The 23,721-nt window shown below is 39.1% G+C and overlaps 1 long non-coding RNA gene and 1 pseudogene across 1 annotated transcript; both read right to left on the bottom strand.

Annotated features, from left to right (window-relative positions):
• Window positions 1–992: 992 nt before the first annotated feature.
• LOC140609485 (uncharacterized) lies at window positions 993–21,034 on the bottom strand. Its single transcript, XR_012011309.1, has 6 exons — window positions 20,863–21,034; window positions 18,871–18,984; window positions 12,789–12,896; window positions 3,880–4,061; window positions 2,253–2,296; window positions 993–2,011 (listed from the first exon to the last, which is right to left on the bottom strand). It is a non-coding gene; the product is annotated as an uncharacterized lncRNA (long non-coding RNA).
• Window positions 7,255–7,719, bottom strand: LOC140609484 (COP9 signalosome complex subunit 9 pseudogene; annotated as a pseudogene).
• Window positions 21,035–23,721: the final 2,687 nt, after the last annotated feature.

The following is a 23,721-nucleotide window of genomic DNA, read 5'->3' as shown; positions in this document are numbered from 1 at the left end:
CTGTTTTATGGTTTGCCTCTCTCTTTTTTTTTTACCCCTATATTCATCTGATACATTTCTTAGATTCCACATATGAGTGAAATCACATAGTATTTGTCTTTCTTTCATTCATTTATTTCACTTAGCATAATACTCTTAGTCTCATCCATATCATTGCAAATGACAAAATTTCATTCTTTTTTATAGCTGAATAATATCCATTATATATATTTTTTTCATCAGTCAATGGACACTTGGGCTCTTTCCATAATTTAGCTGTTGTTGATAAGGCTGCTATAAACATCAGGTTGCATATATCCCTTTGAACCATTATTTTTGTATACTTTGGGTAAATACCTAGTAGTGCAATTGCTGGATCATAGGGTACTTCTATTTTTAAATTTTGAGGAACCTCCATACTGTTTTCCAGAGGGGCTGCACCAGTTTGCATCCCCTCCAACAGTGCAAGAGGGTTCCCCTTTCTCCACATCCTTGCCAAAATCTATTGTTTCCTGTGTTGTTAATTTAACCATTCTGATAGGTGTGAGGTGATATCTCATTATAGTTTTAATTTATATGTTCCTGATGATGAGTGATGTTGAGCATCTTTTCATGTATCTGTTAGCCATCTGGATGTCTTCTTTGGAAAAATGTCTGTTATGTCTTCTGCCCATTTTTTAATTGGATTATGGTAAGTTTTGAAATCAGGTAGTAGTGTGATTCCTCCAAATTTTTTCTTTTTTCAGAATTGTTTTGACTATTCCTTTGTTTTAGCCATTATTTTGCAGAATTGTTTGTCTATCCTTTGCTCTTCCATTTATGTTTAGGATTTACTTGCCACTTTCTATAAAAGAAAAGGTTTGCCGAGGGTGCCTGGGCGACTCAATCAGTTAACTCAGTTAATTTCAGCTCAGGTCATGATCTCAGTGTTGTAAGATCAAGCCCTGCATCAGCCTCTGTGCTTGGCATGGAGCCTGCTTAAGATTCTCTCTCTCATTCTCCCTCTGCCCTTCCCCTACCTTACTTCCTAAAAAAACAAAAAACAAAACAAAAACAAACAAACAAAAAAAAACAACACTGCTGGAATTTTTATTAGGATTGTGCTGGATCAATAATCAACTTGGGAATGATTATCATCTTAACAATCTTGAGTCTTTCAATCCATGAACACAGATACTTCTTTCTATAAAGATCTTTATTCTATCATCAATATTTTATAATTTTCGGCATACAAATCTTACCCATATTTTGTTAGATTTATACATAAGTATTTAATTATTTCAGTCCTATTGTTAAGTGATTTTTTATTTTAACTTCAATTGTTCATTGCTAATATATAGAAATATCATTGATTTTTGGGTATTGATCATATATTCTGCAAGCTTGCTAAATTCACTTATTAGTTCCAGTAGCCATTTTCTAGATTCTAGGGGTTTTTTTCTCTAGACAATCATATCATCTGTAAATAGAGACAGTTTTATTTCTTCCTTTTTAATCTCTTTGCATTTTTTTTCTCTTCCTTATTGCACTGGCTACTACCTCCAGTGAAGTATTAAATAGCAGTGGTAAGAGTATCCAGTTCTCCTTTGTCCCTGATCTTAAGGGAAAGCAGTCTTTCATCATTAAGTATGATGTCTGTGAAGTTTTTCATAGATGTTCTTATTAAATTGAGGAAGTTTCTTTCCATTTCTCCTTTACTTAGAATTTTCACCATGAATAAATACTGAATTTTGTTAAATGCTTTTTTGGCTTCTATTGAGATTATCAAACAGGTTTCCTTCTTTAGTCTATTGATATGATGAATTGCAGTGATTCAGTTTCAATATTGAGCCACCTTGCCTTCCCTTGCTCAGGATGTATTATATTTTTTGCCTAAGATTTGATTTGCTGGGCAGCCCCGGTGGCCCAGCAGTTTAGCGCCGCCTGCAGCCCAGGGTGTGATTCTGGAGATCTGGATCAAGTCCCACGTTGGGCTCCCTGCATGGAGCCTGCTTCTCCCTCTGCCTGTGTCTCTGCTTCTCACTCTCTGTGTCTGTCATGAATAAATAAAGAAAATCTTTTTAAAAAAAATTTTATTTTAAAGATTTTATTTGCTAATACTTTGTTGGGGATTTTTGGATCTATGTTTATGCAGGATATTGGTTGTTAGTTTTCATTTTCTTGCAATTTTTGTCTGGTTTCAGTATCCGGGCAATGCTGAGCTCACAAAATGAATTTCTTATGTCAACCTTCCCACTACAAATTAGACAGCTTTTCAATTTTCACCCACTTACTTGATGAGCATTTTAAAACAAAGCAGTCTCTTCAAGGTGACTTCCTATATGAAAAAGAGTGTGCATTAGCAAGACCTCTTTTAGGATATGGATGCCAAGCAATAAACTAGACATACTCATTGGTTTAGTAACTGGCTCCAGAACCCTAAGCCCTTTGTATTAAAGAAAAATTCTAAGCCTCAGCACAATTGTATATTAGTGTACCTCATTAATTTCTTACTGGTTTACTAGCTAAAACACATGTTAAATCAGATTGAGGCTGGGTCTATGTAATTGCTAATCTAATTCTTCTTTCCAAAGACAAAAACAAAAATCACTTTCATCAGAAAAAAATCTCCTTATGGGCAGGGTATATAATTTATTCACCTTTGCATTTGCAATGCTCACAAAAAGCTTGGAAAATCTTGGACATTAGCATAATTTATTTAATAAATTAATGAGTACTTTAAAAATGAAAATGAGGCTTTTGATTTTTTAGTTCAGCTTTTCCTTGTACAAAGCTCTTATTTTACAATAGAATACTGTTGGAAACAAAATGTATGTCATAAACACTAAAATTTAAATCTTTCACTGCAACTAGAAGCATTTAATTTGCCTTCAGATTTTATAGGAGAAAAGCCAAATGTTATTAAATGTAAGTAATAGTTATTATTGAATTTTCTTTACATGAAGGCTGTAATAAACCTGAAGATTATGTTGAAAGCTTAACAAGCTCAACTTTCCAACTACGCATATATTTTTTTATAATAATACACATATATTAGAAAGTATATTGTTGAGGGCACCTGAGTGGCTCAGTGTTTGAGCACCTGCATTTGGCTCAACCTAGGTCATGATCCTGGGGTCCTGGGATTGAGTCCCACATCAGGCTTCCCACAGGGAGCCATTTCTCCCTCTGCCTATGTCTCTGCCTCTCTCTCTCTCTCTCTGCATCTCTCATGAATAAATAAAATCTTAAAAAAAAAGAAATTACATTGTTGGTATACATATTCCCTCTGCAAAAATAATCTTTTATTTAGGCTTCAAAATCTCCACTAACTGGGATGCCTGAGTGGCTCAGTGTTTGAGTGTCTGCCTTCAGCGCAGTGCGTGATCCCTGGGTCCTGGTATCTAGTCCCACATCAGGCTCCCACAAGGAACTTGCTTCTCTCTCTGCTTGTGTCTCTGCCTCTCTCTGTATGTCTCTCATGAATAAATAAATAAAATCTTAACAAAAAAAATCTCCTTTAACTTTCAAAATAACCACAACTTTATACTTGTGACAGCTCTGTATGTAAGACAAAAAATCCACATGATGCTTTTTTAATATGTATATACATAATGCATCAAGACAAAAAAAAAAAAAAAAGCTAACTCATCAGTTAGTTGGCCTACACTACAATGACATCTACTGGCACAAGCAGGACTCAGCACCCAGAGTTAATCTTCAAAATGACAGAGCAGTTTGGAATCTTCCCCTATGATTAGTGATAACCTGAATTATACCAGCCTGAATTTCTTAAGAGATCATAAGTTTTTGAGCTATCTCTAGCTCAACATGGCCTGAGATTGGGGGCTGGACAAAGAACCTGAAGAGAATGGAGCAGGGCATAAGAGAGAGGAGGATTAGAAGAGTTGCAGGGAGAACCTGACTGATATGGCAGCCATGTAGGAGAGGACACTTGGTCAGTTTTTCTTCTACATAACAGAAGCCTCCTTCTATGTTACAACGAATAGTTCTTCCTCTCTTGGAAAATCTCAGGATTGGAGAACTGTGACCATGGACCCTTCTCCACAAAAGCACTCAAGATGCTCTGGATCTAACTGTACCTTTTGCAAAAGAGAACATTAATAATTAGAATAAAGCATTTAAATGCAAAAAAATGTATGTTTGTCACATTAAAGATGCTCTAAAATGTGTTGAATGATCATGAACATAATCGTCCATAATCTAATCTTTTAAAAAGCCTGGAATCTGAGCAATACTCTAAGAGTTAATTAGCTTTAATAATAATAATAATAATAATAATAATAATAATAAAATAATAATAATAATAAAATGCTCTAAAATGAAGACTCTGTCTTTGTGGTTGATAAACTTCTCTTAAAATCTAACAATAAAAATAAGTCTCATATTTCAAAAAAAAATCACACACAATTTTACACACAATCACACAAAAGTCTCAATCTGATCTGTAAACTCTTGGTTAAGAAGGTGGCTCAGCGATTTGACACCTGCCTTTGGCCCAGAGCACGATACTGGAGTCCGGGGACCGAGTCCCGCAATGGGCTCCCTGCATGGAGTCTGCTTGTCCCTCTGCCTGTGTCTCTGCCTCTTTCTCTCTCTCTCTCTCTCCGTGTGTGTGTCTGTCATTAAAAAAAAAAAAAAAAAAAACAGATCAGAAGTTACCAAAGTGTTTTGAGACACTTTAAAATGCATGTAAACAAATTAAAACAACAGTGAGATGTCACTATGTACCTGTTGGAATGGCTGAAATCTGAAACAGTAACAACATCAATTACAGCAAGTATGTAGAGCAACAGGAACTCTCATTGTTGGTGGGAATGTGAAATGTTACAGTTTGACATTCCTTATAAAACTAAACATATGTGTGACCAAGCACTCATACTCCTTGGTATTTACCCAAGTGAGTTGAAAACTTATGTCCGCAAAAAAATCCATGTGCAAATGTTGACAGCAGCTTTATTCACATTTGCCAAAACTCAAAAGCAAGCAACCAGGATGTTCTTTAGTAGATGAATGGATAAACAAACTATTATATATTCATACTTCAAAATATTATTCAGAAATAAAAATAAACGAGGTGATTGGCTGGCTCAGTCAGTAAAGCATGCAACTCTTTTCTTTTTTTTTAAGATTTTATTTATTCATGAGAGACACACAGAGAAAGGCAGAGACACAGGCAGAGGGAGAAGCAGGCTCCATGCAGGGAGCCTGATGCAGGATTTGATCCTAGATCTCCAGGATCATGCCCTGAGCGGAAGGCGGATGGATACTCAACAGCTGAGCCACCCAGGCATCCCAAGCTTGCAACTCTTGATCTCAGGGTTGTGAGTTTGAGCCCCATGTTGGGTGTAAAATAAAATCTTACAAAATAAAATAAATAAATAAATTGTCAAGTCACAAAAACATGGATAAACCTTAAATGCATATTGCTAAGTGAAAGAAACTGATCTGAAAAGGCTACATACTTTATATTTCCAACTATATGACATTCTGGAAAAGGTAAAACTATGGAGACAGAAAAAGTTTAGTAGTTGCCAAGGGTTAATGGGGAGGGAAGAATGAATAGGTGTAGAACGAGGATCTTTAGGACAGTGAAACTATTCTGTATGATACTGTAATGGTGGTTACATGTCATTATACATTTGTTCAATCCATAGAATGTACAAAACAAAGAGTGAACCCTAATGTAAACTATGGACTTTAACAGTAATAGATTAATACTGGTTCATTAACTGTAATAAATGTGCCACACTAATGCAAGATATTAATAATAGGAGAAACTATGAGGAGGGGGGAGGTGGTAAGGAGGAAGGGAAGTATATAAGAACTCTCTACTTTCTGCTTGATTTTTTGAAACCTAAAACTGCTCTTAAAATAGCCTATTCCTATTAATTTTAAAAAGAAAAAAATAAACTTTTATTATATTGACATTGAAGGATCTCTTTATTACAGGAAAAAAAAAATGCATGTGGTCCCATAAGGAAGGAATTGAACAGGTTTATGTTCCCATGTTTTCCTCTGCTACAAGTTTAAACGACACATAATCTATGCCAGGAGTTTATTTTATGTGTTTGTGTAAGCAAGTCTCTCTAACAGAATGTTATTTTGCTATTATTTTGCTATTGCCCTAAGGAGAAAAAGACTTTTTACTTAATCCTTGGGTTGATGAAATTAAACATTTCATTTGGTGTGCTTTTCATTTTGATGCCCCTTAGGACTGGGAATTGCCTTTCTCAGAAAGTACTATAAATCAACCGTGAATTGCTGGAGTGATAAAGGGAAAAAGAATGATTCCATTATAGCTTCTGCCAAGAGCTCTCAGGCATATCTAGCAAGGCCCTGCCAAGAAATGCTTAATAGGCTGGTAGGGAGTTCTACTTCTTGAGTCCTTGTGAAAAACTGAAAATTGCTTTTGGCCTGTCAGTTCCATTGTAAAAAGGCTTAGGCTTTAAAATTGATTATCATTTTATCCCAGAAGGCAGAATGGTGGGCCAGCAAATCATGATTTCTATATGCCCTCATCTGAACTCCTAATACTTACCAAAGGGGAAATATTTTTCATTCGTTTCCATAAAACTCAAAGGGAAGTAGACATTTGGGCAACAGCTTGAGTAAGTTCAAGAAAGAACTTTATCTTCTGGCCTGAATTATTTGGAGTTTGGGTCCAAAAGTAAAAATTTCACAAAATAATAACTTTCTACCTTTAGGATTGAGTAGGCCTAACCTTAGCAAACAGAAAAAAGCAATTGTAAGATAAGATCATAGTTGTAACTGTTCATATTATTCACATTAAAAGATATTATTTTGGTCTCATGCTATTAAATGTGTCTAAGGAAAAGACCCTGTCCCAAATGAAGACATAAAACCAAAGGAAGTGAATCTCTGTACCCCCATGGAGGTACCTTGCACTCAGCTTGCTCGGGCATACCCTAATGCATATACAAAACTTAGTCTATTGGAGCTTCTGGGAGAGAAGCAGACTATGTGAGATGTGGGGAGCCTTAGAAAGTCTCCTACCAGCCTAACCTCTGGTTAGAAATCCATTTATTTATCTTATTTCGTAAATTGTAGTTCTGGTTACTCACTATATATTGCAGTTATAGAGATCACAAATACTCTTGAGTGAATTCATTTGTCCAGATTTCCCTCTTCTGTAGCATCTGGCTAAGAATGGAGCCCTAAAGAAATCACATACTCTTTTCTTTTTTTATTGAAGTATCATTAACCTTCAATGTTATATTAGCTTTAGGTGTGCAATATATAACTCACCAATTCTTTTTATTTTATTTTTGCATCACTTTTTCTTTTAACTGAAAGACAAAAGTTGGTCACATTCAGAGATCAGCAGGCCTCATGCAGATATTTAAAACCATCCTTCTCTTTCTTGGTAACCACCTCCTAATTTTAAGTAATGTCCACAAGTTCTTTAGAGCCATCTGGAATTGTCCTCTGCGGAGCTCCACCACAGCAGTACAGTGCAGTACAGGGCAGGCATGAGCACACGTGCTCCTGGATGGCGTCTCACTGGATGTCATCATCATCAAACAGATCTTCAAAATCATTGAAAAAGTCTGCGTGAACTGCCTTCTCGTTGGCTGCCAAGTCCATCAGGAGCCCTGTGCTACCTCCTGCCTCGTCCAGGTCCACGTAGGGCCCGGGGCCCTCGGGGAACATCTCGTCCGCCGCCGGCTTCATCTCGCCGCCAGCGCCCTCCTAATTCAACAATTCTATACATTACCCAATGCTCACCACGAAATGTGTAGTCACCATACAACATTATTACAATGTTATTGGCTTTATTTCCTTTGGTTTACTTTTCATCTCTGTAACTTATCTATTTTATAACTGGAAGTTTGTACTTCTTAATCCCTTTTATTTATTTTGTCCATTCCTCACCCCTCTGACAATCACCAGTTTATTCTCTGTATTTAAGAGCCTGTGTTTGTTCATTTGTTTTGTTTTTTAGATTCCACATGTAAGTGAAATCATGGCATTTTTATTTCTCTGACTTATTTCACTTAACGTAATATCCTCTAGGACCATCCATGTTGTGCAAATGGCAATATCTCATTCTTTTTTATGATTAGTTATATTCTATTTTGTGTGTGTGTGTGTGTGTGTATGCCATACCTTTATCCATTCATCTATTCATGAACACTTGAGTTACTCCTATACCTTGGCTATTGTAAATGATGCTGCATTAAACATAGGGGTGCATATAACTTCTTCAATTAGTGTTTTCCTTTACTTTGAGTAATCATCTCTTATATATCTATTGAAGAGAGAGGAGGAATAATTTTGGAAGAAGAAAGAATTGGGACCCTCAGAAGATTGCCCAATCTACCATAGCAGTAGCCATTCTCCTTCAAGATTTTTATTATAAGTAGCAACGGCAAGGAGGCATGCATCTTTGCCTCCTACTTAATATCCAGATTCCTTTGCTGAGATATTCAGAAGACAAAATACTTAGTGGATAACTGTTATCTTTCCTAACATTCCCTCTTCCTTTAGTTCTTAAAACCACATTTTAAGTGTGGCACTCCTTTGGCCAGACGTTAATTTCAAATACTACACTCAGATCTAGTTATCTTTAGGGCAGAAGAGTCTGAGCAACTATACTCAAAGCAGCATCAACCTGATTTTACTAATCCCTTGTTATCAACCAGACCTATCAAAATAGGAAGAAATGAGTATAGAGGAAGAAGAAATGTTGTAGACATAATGTTACAAGCAGGTCTTATTCTTAAAACCCATTTATTAACACAAGCATATATAGGCACAGAGAGTCTAGAATTTTGGCTCAGATCATACAGATATTTAACGAGCAGAGGCAGGATTCAAACCCAAACCCATCTGATTGAAACCCACATTATTTCTACATCCTCTCAATGAACCATTAAATTTCAGCCACTGTTTTAAGGGCTTTCTATCCATTAACTCATTTAATCTTCCCTGAGGCTCTGTGAAGATGATAGCAATATTAACCCTATTTACACATGAAGATAATAAGGCAGTAGCAGCAGAAATAATTTGCAACTAGTAAACAGTAAAGCTTGGGGTTGATTCCAGGTAACCTTGAAAATACAATACTGCTTCTCTTAAACTGTAGTTCAAGAATTGTCTTCTTATGCATAGATCAATGGAACAGAATAGGGAACCCAGAAATTGATCCACAGCTATATGGTCAACTAATCTTTGCAAAGCAGGAAAGGATACCCAATGCAGGGGAAAAAAAAAGTCTCTTCAACAAATAATGTTGAGCAAACTGGACAGCAACATGCAAAAGAATGAAACTGGACCACCTTCTTACTCCAGACACAAAAATAAATTAAGATTAAGGATCTAAATGTGAGACCTGACCTGAAACCATAAAATCTTAGAGGAAAGCATATAAAAAAGTTTATAAATTTAAAGATTACATACATGCTTAATAGTATTATTACAGATGACCAAAAATTAGTACTGTCATTAAAGCTCAAGATATTCCAAGGAATCTTTTTTTCTTATGAAATCACACAACTTCCTTTGAGCTCATTGAAGGGATTTTTTTCCTCCTGGATACCCTTTACTGGTGGATCTTCCCCAGATCTTTCTTCCACATAATCCCTTACTTCGTCACAACATTTGGAAACTAGCATTCTTTCCGGGGTCACTTCTATCTTGAGCTGGTCAACTTCCATCCATGGATTCTAACATCCATGGAATAATTGAATCACTATATTGTTCACCTGAAACTAATATTACGGTGTGTGTTAACTAATTGGAATTTATTATTTTTTAAAAAAGATTTCACTTATTTATTCATGAGAGACACAGAGAGGTAGAGACACAGGCAGAGGGAGAAGCAGACTTGTTGCTGAGCAGGGAGCCTGATGCAGTACTCAATCCCAGGACTCTGGGATTATGACCTGAGGGTTTAGCCACTGAGCCATCCAGGTGCCCCAACTAACTGGAATTTAAATAAAAACAAACAAACAAAAAAAGGAGTTTCTCCTTACAAATGAATTTTGAATTCCTCCTAAGTTTCAGTCAGTTTCAGCCATTATAAAACATCTGTCTTCCTACTGCCTTTCCCCACTCTGGTTCTTCATCTTTAGCAGATGATGTCATGAGCTTAATGAAAGCAACACTCCATAGTCATTAAGCGGGCTCAGTAGAGTCAGCAGATAAGATACAGAGCCTATCTCCCAGCTGTGTGAAATTGGGCAAGCCCTATAACCTCCCAAATTCTTAGTTCTGTTGTCTGTAAAATGAGATATATTCAACACTATCTCATGTAATTATTGTGAAATTTAAAAAATGCATCCGTGTATAAATATTCTCAGCCCAGTGGCTGGCACCATTCAATAAATGGTACATATCATCATCATCATCATCATCATCACTGTTGTAATTATATCAATCTGTGTTACTATTATACTGGGAACACAAAACATGATGATGAGGATGCTTGCTAATTTTATCATATATTTGTGTGCTTTTCCAAAGGAAAGTACTCAGATTTCCAATCCTGTGAAAAATGACTCATTGTTCTTTCTCAAAAACATTTGAAGCAAAGAGTGGGAATTTGGAACAATAGTATGCTTTATGTTAAAACACCATGTACCAACGAATGGCAGTTATTTCTCACAAGTGCAAACTCAGAAATTTGAATCCAATTTATTGCATTAATCCATGGGGCAGGGATGAGAGAGGAGCCTTAGCTATTAAGGAGGATCTTCTCCAACACATAAGAACAGTGACTCATCAGAGTAGCCTTGCTCACACAGATCCACCGTTATGAATCTTTGGCATAGGATCCTATAACAGGCATTGTAGATCCAAGTGCTTTTTCTTCCCGTCTCCATCACTACTAGAATGTCAAATTTGTCCAAGTATCAGATAGCAATATGCTCAGGGAAGGTTGACTCTGTCTCCAGGAATGAATCATAAGCAGCCAAAGCCAATCATGGTATTTCCATTTCCCTTCATTTACATTGGCTTAAGGATGAGAGTATGACACAACAGGGGGGTCAATTAATTTTAAGGAAAAATCAGCTGGGAGATAGTAAAAAGTTGTTCTTCCCTGATAAAAGAGAAATTCATATGAGAAGAAAACCCTTTCCTTTTGCTAGTGTTGTCAGATGAGGGCAGAACATTTTGAATAGTGGCAGCTATCATGTGACCATGAGAAGAAAGCCAAGAGAAATGCAGCCTAACTGACCAAGAGCTCAAGTATCCTTAAGCTTCTGAGACCTTCCACTTCTAAATTTCTTTTCATGTTAGATAAAAGACTCCTATTGTTAGTCAGATAATCTGTTACTTACCCATCTTCTAATTAATTCAAGCCATAATCCATTTGGTTCTAAGCTGAAACCATTTCATGGGAATTAAGAGAATTCCAAAGCTCTCTATGTAAAGGATATGAGGCAATAACCAGTACCCAATCACATCATATTGTCATATAACCCCAAATTCCCTCATACATTAGGATGAAAAAAGAGTGAAAAGAAGATGAGCTTTAGAGTGAGACAGGTATGGGTGTGCCTGGGTGGCTGAGTCGGGTAGGTGTCTGCTTTCAGCTCAAGTCATGATCCCAGGGTTCTGGGGTCCAAGCTCCATATGGCTTCAGGCTCCCTGCTCAGCAGGGAGTCCACTTCTCTCTCTGCTTCTGCCCCGCTCATTCTCCCTCTCTCCTACTCTCTCTCAAATAAATAAATAAAAGCCTTTTAAAAACTATAGAATGAAATAGGTATGAACTTGAATCTTGGCTCTGCCATTTACCAGCAGTGCAAATTTAAGGAAATTATTTAACAACTCCAAGCCTCATTTTTGAAATGTGTCATACGGAAAGAACAATACTTACCTGGTAGCATTTTGTGGTAAGGGTCATATAGAAATACAGAGAAAACATTCTGTTACTTAATCTCTCCATTGAATATGCAGACCCTGGCACATGGAGGGCCTTAATTGGATGCCTGTGTAATTTATTATTTAAACTGGGGTTCATTCAGGCAATCAAGACTTACAGTCATCTTAGGCTTCACAAGTGCACTCTCTTTCTTGCCCCCAACTCCCTCTCTGTCTCTTTGTCTATCTGTCATCAATTTAGAAATAATCTTATTTAAACCCTTCATTTTTGCATGCAGGTATTTCCAGCTCCTCCTGCCACTTTCCTGGCCAAGAGAAACTCAGTGCTCTCTCCAGGATTTCAGTGACTTTCCACCTCGGGACCCCTCAGGTCCAGTCTCTAGTGGCCTCTGAAGCAGTTCCCACCACACATCACATTACCTCTTATGTCAAACCTGTCACCTTCTCTAGTTTCCACAACATCAAAATCAAAATCGCCCACATATAATATTCCAGATCAAGTATATTCCACCTAAGATTTCAGGGGAGACAGGGAGAGCTTACACTTAAGTAACCTAGGCACTTCATTCTTAAAAGACTCCTGGCTTGGGTTGCTACCATGGACTTCTGCTGGCTTTGCCTAATTCTGGCCTTTCTCTTGCTGCCTACTTTCTCCACTTTGTTGCCTTCATCTCCCCTTCCCTGTCCTTCCCCTTGTATGATAGAGCCTACCCCTAGCCCCAAATCTTTTTTTTTTTTTAAGATTTTATTTATTCATGATAGACACAGAGGGGGCTGGGGGCAGAGGCACAGGCAGAGGGAGAAGCAGGTTCCATGCAGGGAGGGAGCCTGACGTGGGACTCGATCCCAGGTCTCCAGAATCAGGTCCTGGGCTGAAGGTGGCACTAAACCGCTGAGCCACCTGGGCTGCCCTCCAAATCTTAACCATAGCTCACATGCAAGCCCTCAGCAGGACTTACCTTCTCTCCCAAGTGTGGCAGACATACTCTGTCTGTAATAAACCTGTGGCCAGGGCTTAAGAAAAGCAACAGAGCCAGCATCCGTGGAAAAGCTTTACCATCTGAGGTCTGAAGGAGAGAGAATAGGGAGCAGTTACTAAAACCAGAGGGCCTATATCGGAAGGACTTCCTGACAGGAAGACCCAGCCAGCTTTAGCTTTGGTCACTTGAGATGGAAGGAGCGAGAGTAATAAATACCCTGACCTCACTGTCCTCCTCCCTATCTTCAGCCAGTGCCCTGCTTTTGCTGAATTTAACCAAAGCCAGAGAGAACAGGGGTCTTTTCTAGGGCAGTTCATCCAGGCTAGCCTCCCAGGGTGAGGAGGGTAGAAGAGAGTAGAAAGTAAATCAGTAGGGGGCATTCAAAGAAATCTGGCACAGTGGCTTACCCAGGGAGTGGGTGACAGAAATGGGACAAAGACCAGTGCCTCTGGCCTCAAGTCCCATCTTCCTTGGCCAAAAGCAGGGCAGAAATAATGGAGATGACAGGGTATCCAGGAAAAGAAAAATTTACTAATCGCAGATAGTGCTCCTTCTCCCTTCTTGTAAGCAGAGTCCGATATATAGTGAATACTCAATAAGATTTTACCAAATGAGGGAACTAAGTGAATTATGAAAGAAGTCTGACCACCTCACCTTCTGCAGGGATTTAGTGAGGCATGTTCACAGGCTCCACTGCCCTCCACACCCATGAACTTCCCTAAAACTGTCCCACCTGCTCTGAGCAGGCCAGCAGCCTTGGGCCACCAAGTCTCAGGCTACTCAGTTCTGACTCTCCAGCCAGCAGAACTAGATAAATGACCCCAGCATCTACCAAGCCCTGTTTATCCTCAGGTATACTATCACCCAAAAACCAGCCTCTGATCACCCAAAATACAGAACAACATTAGAGGCTGCAGCCAGCCCTGGTTCTAAGTTCTTTTTTTTTTTTTTTTAAAGATTTTATTTATTTATTCATATGAGACAGAGAGAGAGAGAGAGAGGCAGAGACACAGGCAGAGGGAGGAGCAGGCTCCATGCAGGGAGCCTGATGTGGGACTCGATCCCGGGACTCCAAGACCACGCCCTGGGCCAAAGGCAGGAGCTAAACTGCTGAGCCACCTGGGGATCCCCCTGATTCTAAGTTCTGTATAAATTGTGTACCCAGATCCTGGTGAGCAGGAAAAACACTAGTTCAGAAGTTGGCTGAGCTGGGTCCCATTGCCTTCTCTGTCATTATGGTGTACATTCATTTATTCATTCAACATCCTCTACTGAGAACCTCTCCTGTATCCAGCATTGTACCATGTGCTGGGATTATGATGATTTTTAAGACCCAGTATCCATCTTCAAAGAGTTTATACTAACCAGCTGGTGGGCCCTAGACAACTCACTCAACTTTAGCCTTTCCATCTGAAAAATATGAATGAGAGCACCCACTCCTCTTCTCTTTATTTTTAATAGCATTATTTTATTTTTTTAAGTAGGTTCCACACCCAGCATGGAGCCTCATGTAGGGCTTGAACTCATGACCTGGACATCAAGACCTGAGCCGAGAACAAGAGTCAAATATTTAATGGACTGAGTCACCCAGGTGCCTCTAATAGCATCATTTTACAGATGGATTTCACAGGGTTGTTATAGAGCAAACTAAAATGACTTACAGGAAATTTCTGGAATAAAGGTAAAATTCTGTGCAAATACCCTCTACCATGCAAAAAGAATTAAAATGCTTTTTTTTCCCTTTGAGCAATTGCTTGAATGGGAAATATCCTTTAACTTGAGCATATTACAAAAAGCAAAAAAGTTATACGTATGTGATCATTATTCCCAGATTATAATTATCCCAGATTATTATTGTTATCCTCAAATGCTGGCAACAGAGAACTGAATCATTTTTGTTTTAAACATGTGACAACTATATTATAGAAAGCAATTTGGGAAACAAATACATTATATATTTGTATTATATACTCTTTCTATAAAGAGAGTGTTTAGTGATTCACTATATCATGCCTCCCTTTAATAAACAAGTATTTCAATCCTTTCTGTAGTTTGTTTTAGAGAAACAATTTCTAAAATTTCCAAATATTGGGAAGCCTGGGTGGCTTAGTCAGTTGAGCATCCAACTCTTGGTTTCAGCTCAGGTCATGATCTTGGGGTCATGAGATCCAGCCCCCACGATGGGCTTCCCACTCAGTGGGGAATCTGCTTGAGATTCTCTTTCCCTCTCCTTCTGCTGCTCCACCCACTTTCTCTCTCTCTCTCTCTCTCTCTCTCTCTCTCTCATAAATAAATAAATAAAATCTTTAAAAATTTTTTCCAAATATAAATTTTTTTAAAAGATTTTATTTATTGATGAGAGACACAAAGAGAAGGCAGAGACATAGGCAGAGGGAGAAGCAGGCTCCATGCAGGGAGCCCAATGTGGGACTCCATCCTGGAACTCCAGGACCACGCCCTGAGCTGAAGGCAGACACTCAACTGCTGAGCTATCCAAGTGTCCCCCAAATATAAAATTATAACATTTGTTGAACAATCCAGACTCCATGGGAAACAAACAGAAAACAGCATAGTTGTGTGTGTGTGTGTTTTTTTTTTCTCCCCACTGCCCTTGCAAATCCTCTCTAATTGTTCCTTTCTGTCCTTTGGATAAAAGTTTTAGCATATCTCATAACTTTTCTAACCCCTCTCAGGCAATAAAGAGATGTTCCTTTTTTTTTTTCCAAGTCTTAAGTAACCCAGTTCAGTGAAATATCGAAACCCTCAACTCTCATCTATCTAATTGAAGATGTCTCTTGTCCCTCCTTTCTGCTCAGGTGGAATTAGAACTAGAACGCACAGGGGTGCTGCCTCAATTTCCTCTATCTCAGGTAATCCTTTCGCACATCTGCTGGCTGCAATTTAGCACCCCATATGGTACAGGTATGGGCCGGGGGTGCAGAGAAGGATAAGGGCAGGAATGGTCCCACGTGACCAATACAGTTGTATCTGGGTGTGCAACTTTCCAAATGCATGCTCTTTCTCTCTGGGATACCATTTTGGCCTCCTTGGTAAAGCTCCAGGCCTTATCCTTGTACCTTTCTTCCTCCAGAATCAGTGATCTCCACTTCCCTTGATGCCTTCTCCAGCTGCCTGCCTACACTTCAAGGGTCATTGGCAGCCTCTCCCTGCTATGGTTGCCTCGCTCTTGTTGGAAGGCCCTTTGGGGCACAGCCTCTTGCAAGACAAAAATGTAAACCACACCCAGGTTTAATCTTCAGGGTCCTTCCCTGACCCAGAGGAAATATGCAGGTGCTCTTGACCTGCTGAAGCACTTTCTACCCTGTCAGACCCAGGTGCAGCCTCTCAACTTCAGATTATTCAGCTGTGAGTCCAGCGTCAGTCTGTGTGTCCCTCTGACCCTAACATGCCAAGTGCTACATATGGCTCCACTGAAACTATTTCACTTAGCTCCAGGTGAAGCTTCAGTCTCTCCCCTCTGTGTTTTCCTTTCTTGGAGGCAAGAAAAAGAAATGCATAACATCCTGCACCCCTTTCCAAGCCCCCTTTAACTTTAATGCTTCTCATGCTCTGAAATAGTCTGGGAGTGGGTCATGAGCTGATGGCAGCAGAATAAGGCAATCCTGAAGTAGCCTAGCCTTTGCTTTAGGGCATGAGAGCACTTGGTATCGTATTCTTTTTGGCCTTTGAAGCTTCTGCTGAAACTCCAAGATAACAGGAAAAGTTCACTTAATATCCAGTTCCCAAAGCATATTATAGTATTATTTAATAGTATTATATATATTAGTACATAATATATACTAGTATTATAGTATTAAATAATAGCTTATTTAAGCTTGAAAAATTAATATCTTCTCTCAGAGACTCTTAAATACCCCTTCTGGGGGTGGTGCTCACTCCCATCTAGTTGAGGAAGATCACTGTTTTATACATGAAAAGCAATATTAAATTTCCTTGAGGTTCTCCTTGTGGCTTCATGCATCTTTGAATCTACCTAAATTCAGTGCCTGGAATTAAAGATCAGGAGAGACCTCTTCCCAGATATAACAAAATTTCTAAGATTGGTGAGCTGTACATGGTGGTTGAATTTGACAAGGTTTACAGCAAAAACTGACTCTTAGGCCCTCTACTGTTAGGGTCCCTTAGGTTCACAGGACTGTAAAGAATTTGTCTACGGGATTAGTTAAGACCTGAGCTTTGAGACATGGTTCCAATCACGTTTGCTTTGCTTTTCTTATGACTAGGAACATCTTGACGTTGGGATGCTCATTTAAGGCCATGAAATAAGGCCAAGGTAACTGTATCATAGAGATACAGAGAGATCTGAACCTACAACTTTAGCCTCACTGGCCTTCTGTTCATGCCAACTGGGTTCCTATTGCAAAGACTAGTGAGAAATGCAGCGGGGTCCCTGGAACGCTGTTTCTCCCTTTGTCCCAGAATGGTTCTAAAATAGTCGCAGCTCTTCTCTTGATTGGATTATCAATCCAAGAGTCCAGATTCTCCCATAAAGTGTACATCAATAAGATTCTGAGTTTTTAAAGGGTTTTAAAGGCCCAGGGAGATATATGAGAGAGATAAAATCTTCTACTAAGGAGCTTGTAACTCTTAGAGTATCGCTCCACAGGGCATGATGCTATCAAAGTGTCTTGTTATCAAGGTGTCTCTGTTAGCCTAGGTGCCAGCTCAGTAATAGAATAGAAGCAGTAGATGCAGTGTTTCTTTCTCATTGGAAAAATCAGTTCATTTCCCAGATCTTAGCAAGTCCTGGTGGAGTTGGGGATTGTATTGAAATCTCCTCTAAGAAATTCTATAGAACTCTACTCTGGATAGGATTTGAGAAGCTAAATGGTATGTATGACATGTTTTCCATTTCCTAAAAGCCCTAAAGAGCAAAAGCAACATTAATTCTGCAATTTATGGCTCCTGTTGGAATAGTGCTCCCAATCTTCCAGGGGCTGTCAACAAAGGGAAGAGGTGTTACCTCCTTCTGAAGTGCTTAATGAGCAGCGGGTCATTGTTCCAAAGTTGCTTATCCCGGGGCCTGGCCACAGAGAGAGGGCACAGGGAATCATGACAACACAAATGAGACTTCTTTAGATCAGAGATTAAGCGTGAGTGACAGATATGACAAGGATACCTATTGTCTAACCTACACGGACAGGTAATTTTGAGATGACTATTTTTCTTTCCTACTAGATAATTCTCATCATTCCTGGCTACCCCCTTCCTAGTCCCCAAAATACACACGTATAAAAAGTTCGTGGCTCTTTACAAGTGAATATCAGCTTTCATGTCCTGTATACTCTAGATTCTTCTCTACTATGTTTGCCTAAGAAGATCATAGATCTGAAAGTGGAAACAAATCTGACTTTCTGAAATATTATTTTCAACCTGAGTCCTGACAAATACAAAGTGTCAGTGTAACAGCAGGACTTTGAAACATCCACATGCTCTTCTCTTTTGCTCTGACTAGTCATGAGTTTCTCTTTAACAAGCTAAAAGCATCCCTCTGGGTACCTGTTGTGGGAAGGATGGTAATTATGAATGAAAGGAATAACAGTCAGCTTCTGACATGTAAACTAGTATTTTGCAATAAGAAACCGTCAAGATGAAAGAGATTTTCTACATTTCTTTGGCTCCACTTAACATGTTAAAAACTAGACTGGGCAAACCAAATCATAGAACTTTTCCTCTGTTGCCTATAAAACCATACCAAGAAACTGGTAGAAAAAGAATGGTGGTAGAAAAAGAATGTGATGAGAAGTAGAGTAAACCTTTTTCTGGTAGTCTAGGGGATCATGAGAAAGAAAAGAGGGTCAGAGGAATGGAAAGGTGGACAGTGAGAAGCTCATGCTCCAAGGTGGTCATCTTACCAATGTGGGATTCTGGGAGAGCTACATTGAGTGACTTCATCTCAACATGAGGTCCCCCAGCATGTTGAGGAAATTCGGTAGCTGGGGTCCATGGGAGAAATGGAGAGGTCAGGGGGGAGAACCTAATTCATACTCCAAAGCAGACCTTGGTAACATGGACACATTGTTGAGAGCCAGCAGCCTACCTTGTGACCTGTTGTGGCAATGGGAGAGATGATCCCACAGTAGAAGTATTCAGGATTCAGCCTGGCCAGGATCTAGATGGAAGGAGACTTCAAAAGGTCTACAGCCAAAGAGAGCTGAAATGGGCCCAAGCCAACAAGAAGGGTAATTAGGCCTTTCTGCACTGGAAAAGACAGACAACTTTAGCAGCTACTGAAGTTTTTAGCCAAAACTTGGATGAACTGACCAGTGCACAATCAAGAACCAAGACAAGGTCATAGGGATCCCTCTCCCTACCCATACTATAAGAATACAATAAGCTATACTCCTTCCCCATGTACTCTCATATAAAAGGCCCTAGAAACTCTTAGATAAAAGAGCAGTAAGGAGTAAAACTGTGGGAAATCTGAGAATTACCTAATGAGGTGGCTTAAATTACTGGATCAGAATTCACTTTAAACCAGATTAAATCACGTTTGTTTGGTTTTGTTTTATCTTTCCCACCACCTGCCAGGCCACAAGACCAACTCATTATAGACAAAATAAACAAAATAAATCTCCTTTAAGTTTCCGTGTCATTCGTAATTTTGCAATCCTGTTTCAAAAACACTAAGATCAAATAATGTTAAGTTCACATCATATTGCATTTGACCGCATAATAATAATCATTCACTACTCAGAACTTTGTTGTAGATAAAGTCTTCTATTTATGAGAGGCTTTTGTGTAACATCTAATATTTTGATCTAATATGTGTATTAATGTGATTACATTATTTGCTCAGAATTTCCCTGCCCTCCCTCTTTTGCCACAGTTTACTGTAGGCGGAGCATTCCTCCCTACCTCTTTGACACTGGCCTTGGCCCTGTGACTTGCTTTAGACAATGGAATGTGGACAGAAAAGAGTGCCTGTCAGTTTTGAGCCAAGGAATTACAGTAATCACCTGTTTCCACTTTCCTCTCTTGCACTTCTGCCATCTGCCTTAAGAAAAGCCCTGAGTAGCCCACTGGTCCCACAATAGAAACACATGGAGCATGTCTGAATTCAACTCAACTCTGAAAGAGAGCCACCCAGACTGCCTGAAGGCCATAAATATGAAATAAGTGACCTCGGGGTTACATTTTATACATCAGTATTGCAGGAGAAAACTAACTGATGCGTTAAGAAATTAGCATTTATTTATTTATTTTTAAAGATTTTGTTTATTGAGAGAACATAAGCAGGGGGATGGGCAGAGGGAGAGGGAAAAGCAAACTCCCCACTAAACAGGGAATCTCGACAGAGGGACCCAGGACCTTAGGATCATGACCTCAGCCAAAGACAGACACTTAACCAACTGAATCACTCAGGCCCCCCTTAGCATCCTTTTAAATACTAAGTGATGAACGTTATCCTAAACATTTACACACTATTCATACAACTGATAAACCAAATGACAGATGTAACAAGTTAAAATTTTCCAGATATTCAAACATTGATTATAAACTTATTTAATTATATTCTCTAAATAATTACTTAAAATCACAAATTTAATGTATCAAATTCTTATAAATGTCTCAAACAACTTAGAAATAAAACAGATGCACAGTATAATATTGACTACCAGGACTGCAGGATTTGCTTCTCAATTGGATTTGGAATCTGATCACACAGTCTAATGATTCTACTCCAAACCACTGGTTATCAAATTAAACCTCTACTATATAAATCTTCCTCAACTTATGATGTGGTTACATCTCAAAAATAGCATAAGTCAAAAATGCATTTAATACACCTAACTTAGTAAATATCATAGCTTAGCCTTGGCTACTTTAAACATACTCAGGGGCAGCCCCGGTGGCCCAGCAGTTTAGTGCCGCCTTCATCCCAGGGTGTGATCCTGAAGACCCGGGATCGAGTCCCACGTCAGGCTGCCTGCAAGGAGTCTGCTTCTCCCTCTGCCTGCCTGTCTCTCTCTCTCTGTGTCATGAATAAATAAATAAAATCTTTAAAAAAAAATAAAATAAATAAACATACTCAAAATCTGACTCTTGGTTTCAGCTCAGGTCGTGATTTCAAGGTCGTGATCTTGGGGACATGAGATTGAGCCCTGTATCGGGTTCCACACTCAGGGTGGAGTCTGCTTCAGATTCTCTCTCTTCTGCTCCTCCCACTGGTGGTCTCCCCATCTTTCTCTCAAATAAATAAATAAACCTTAAAAAAAAAAAAAGCGTACTCATGTTAGGAGTTAGTTAGACAGGTGGTCAGGGCCAGGGTCCCTAACAAGAAAATATGGAGTCAGAACAGCTCATATAAAACACCAACATCCTGTTTTGCAGCTTAGACAGGACCACACCAGCATTCTGTTTTGCAGCATTTGCAGAAATGACTTCTGTAAAACATCCTAAAATAAGATAGCTAACCACAAGGCATTTGTCGTTATCACGGACAAGGGGCAATTAAGACATAAGACACCAGGTGTCAGCCAAAAAGACCATCAGCATGTAGACATTAATCTAATAGGCAGACGGATACGTGATCAAAGCCCTGATTGGCATGACTCAGCACACCCTGGTTGCTTAAGATAGTTCCACAAAGGAGCTCATAAAAACCCCTAAACTGAGAAACTCCACAGGCAACCCTCTCGGTCCCCTCCCTCTTAGGGAGCTTTGTACTATTGCTCAATAAACCTTAACCTCGGGATCCCTGGGTGGCGCAGCGGTTTGGCGCCTGCCTTTGGCCCAGGGTGCGATCCTGGAGACCTGGGATTGATCCCACGTCGGGCTCCCTGTGCATGGAGCCTGCTTCTCCCTCTGCCTGTGTCTCTGCCCCTCTGTGTGTGTGTGTGACTATCATAAATAAATAAATAAACTTTAACCTTTGCTTTGCTGCCCACCACTCTTACTGTCTGCTCTATGTCTTCATTCTTCCAAACAGTGTGACCAAGAACCGCAGGCACTAAAGCCAGAGAAATCCTGTAATACTCAGAACAATTACATTAGCCTACAGTTGGGCAAACTCATCCAACACAAAGCCTATTTTATAATAAAGTATTGAATATCTCACGTACCATATTGACTACTGTGCTGAAAGTGAAAAACAGAATAGCTCTATGTGTACGGAATGGTTCTAAGTGTATCAGTTGTTTGCCTTTGTGATTGGGTGGCTACTGGGACTCCTTCTGCCCAGCATCACCAGAGAGTGTCATAGGGCATTGCTGGCTAAGGAAAAGATCAAAATTCAAAATTTGAAATACAGTTTTTACTGAAAGCATATCACTGTTACACCATCATAAAGGCAAAAAAATCATGTCTAACCATCATAAGTCAAGGACGATCTACAGTTAAAACTCACTTTTACTTTCAGTTAAATGCTCTATCTATAGATTTTAAGTTTTTGATTCATAGTTTCTTTCTATAAAATGATACATTCTTTCATGTTTTCTACGCTGGCAGTATCTGTAACCAATAGTCTTATCACTATGGTATAATAGTGTGGCCTAAAGCTGTAATTGGAGACTTCTGTTTCATGAGTATCTCCTTGCAATTCGCAGAATATCTAGATTGGGGTTTTGCAAACTTTATGTTAGATCATTTAGGAAATATTGTTAAAATACAGACTTTGGTATAGTAGGTCTGGAGTAGGACCTGAGGTTCTGCATTTCTAATTGGCTTGCAAGTGATGCTGATGTTCTTGGTCCTAGAACCATACTTTGCATTGCAAGGATGTAGAGTTTTCTTCTCCTGGGTAGTCAAGGATTAAGCCTACATAGTTAATTCTCTTCTTTGGGAGAATTTGGCTTCTTTATTTTCTTGGACTATGTTATCTTCCTGCATGCCTATTATATGTGCTGAATAAAGGTCAAATCTCTATTCTTCTGGTCACTCCATGTAGCTGCTGGTTTGGGCCAGTTTTTCTCTTTCTAGGAATATCTACCTCCTCTGATGTTCCCTCCATACATTCTTTCTTTGTATGTGAAAAATTAATCATGGGAAACCTCACTAAAATAGAAGCAAGAGCAAAAAATAATAAAATAAAATAAAAATAGAATCAGGAGCTTAAGCAGCAGTTTTCATGCTCTACCACCAGTAGTTAATTGCAACTCCAGCAGGAAGAGATGTACCTTACAAGCCAATGCTACTTTATATCCCAGCAGGAGGAAAAAAGGCTTTCCCCTTTAGCCCAAGAGCCCAGCCAATGAGAGAGTCACAACTCAGCCAATGAAAAGCCACTATACTTCAAACTCCCAGTTTACTCTGATGGACTTGTGATTTATAACAGCCCTTCAACTTCCCTGTGTCTTCTGTAAAAGTATACTGCTTTGTTTGGCAGACTTACCTATAGTTCTCGCCATGGTTGCTTGTCCCAGACTGCAATTCTCTGCTTTTCCCAAATAAACCTATTTTTCTTGTAACTGGCAGTTTTATTTTTTAGGTTAACAGCAACATAAAAAAAAAGGAAACATATTTTATAAAGAGACTATCAAGAAGTCTGTTTGTGAAAAATTGTGAAAGACTTTGACATAGGCAAAAAATAAAAATTATTGTCTGTCCTGTCTACCACATTTCTCCAAGTTTCATTGTCTTTGAAATTGATGGAGTTCAGGACACACTTCCCCAAAATATGGCATCTTGACATGTGGAATATTTTAAGCTGAAGGAATTTGAGAAATGGCATGTGTAGAAAGGGCTTTCTGACCTTCTGAAGCAAGTCATAAAATATTCATGTAAGAGGTTGCCCCTCCCCCCATACGCTGAGGAAAAGAACATCCTTGATCTCAGAGACTCCAAGAGGAATCTGAACAAACAGGTCTTCCTGTTTACCACTGCTGACTATACTAAACTCATACTCTTTTTTTTGTCCTCACATTTTTCTACCACTCTCCACTCTTCATCA

The sequence above is a fragment of the Canis lupus genome, chromosome 18 (genome assembly GCF_048164855.1).
Source record: "Canis lupus baileyi chromosome 18, mCanLup2.hap1, whole genome shotgun sequence".
NCBI lineage: Eukaryota > Metazoa > Chordata > Mammalia > Carnivora > Canidae > Canis > Canis lupus.
Note: the sequence above shows the minus strand (reverse complement) of the source record. Positions and strands in the feature narration are given on the sequence as shown.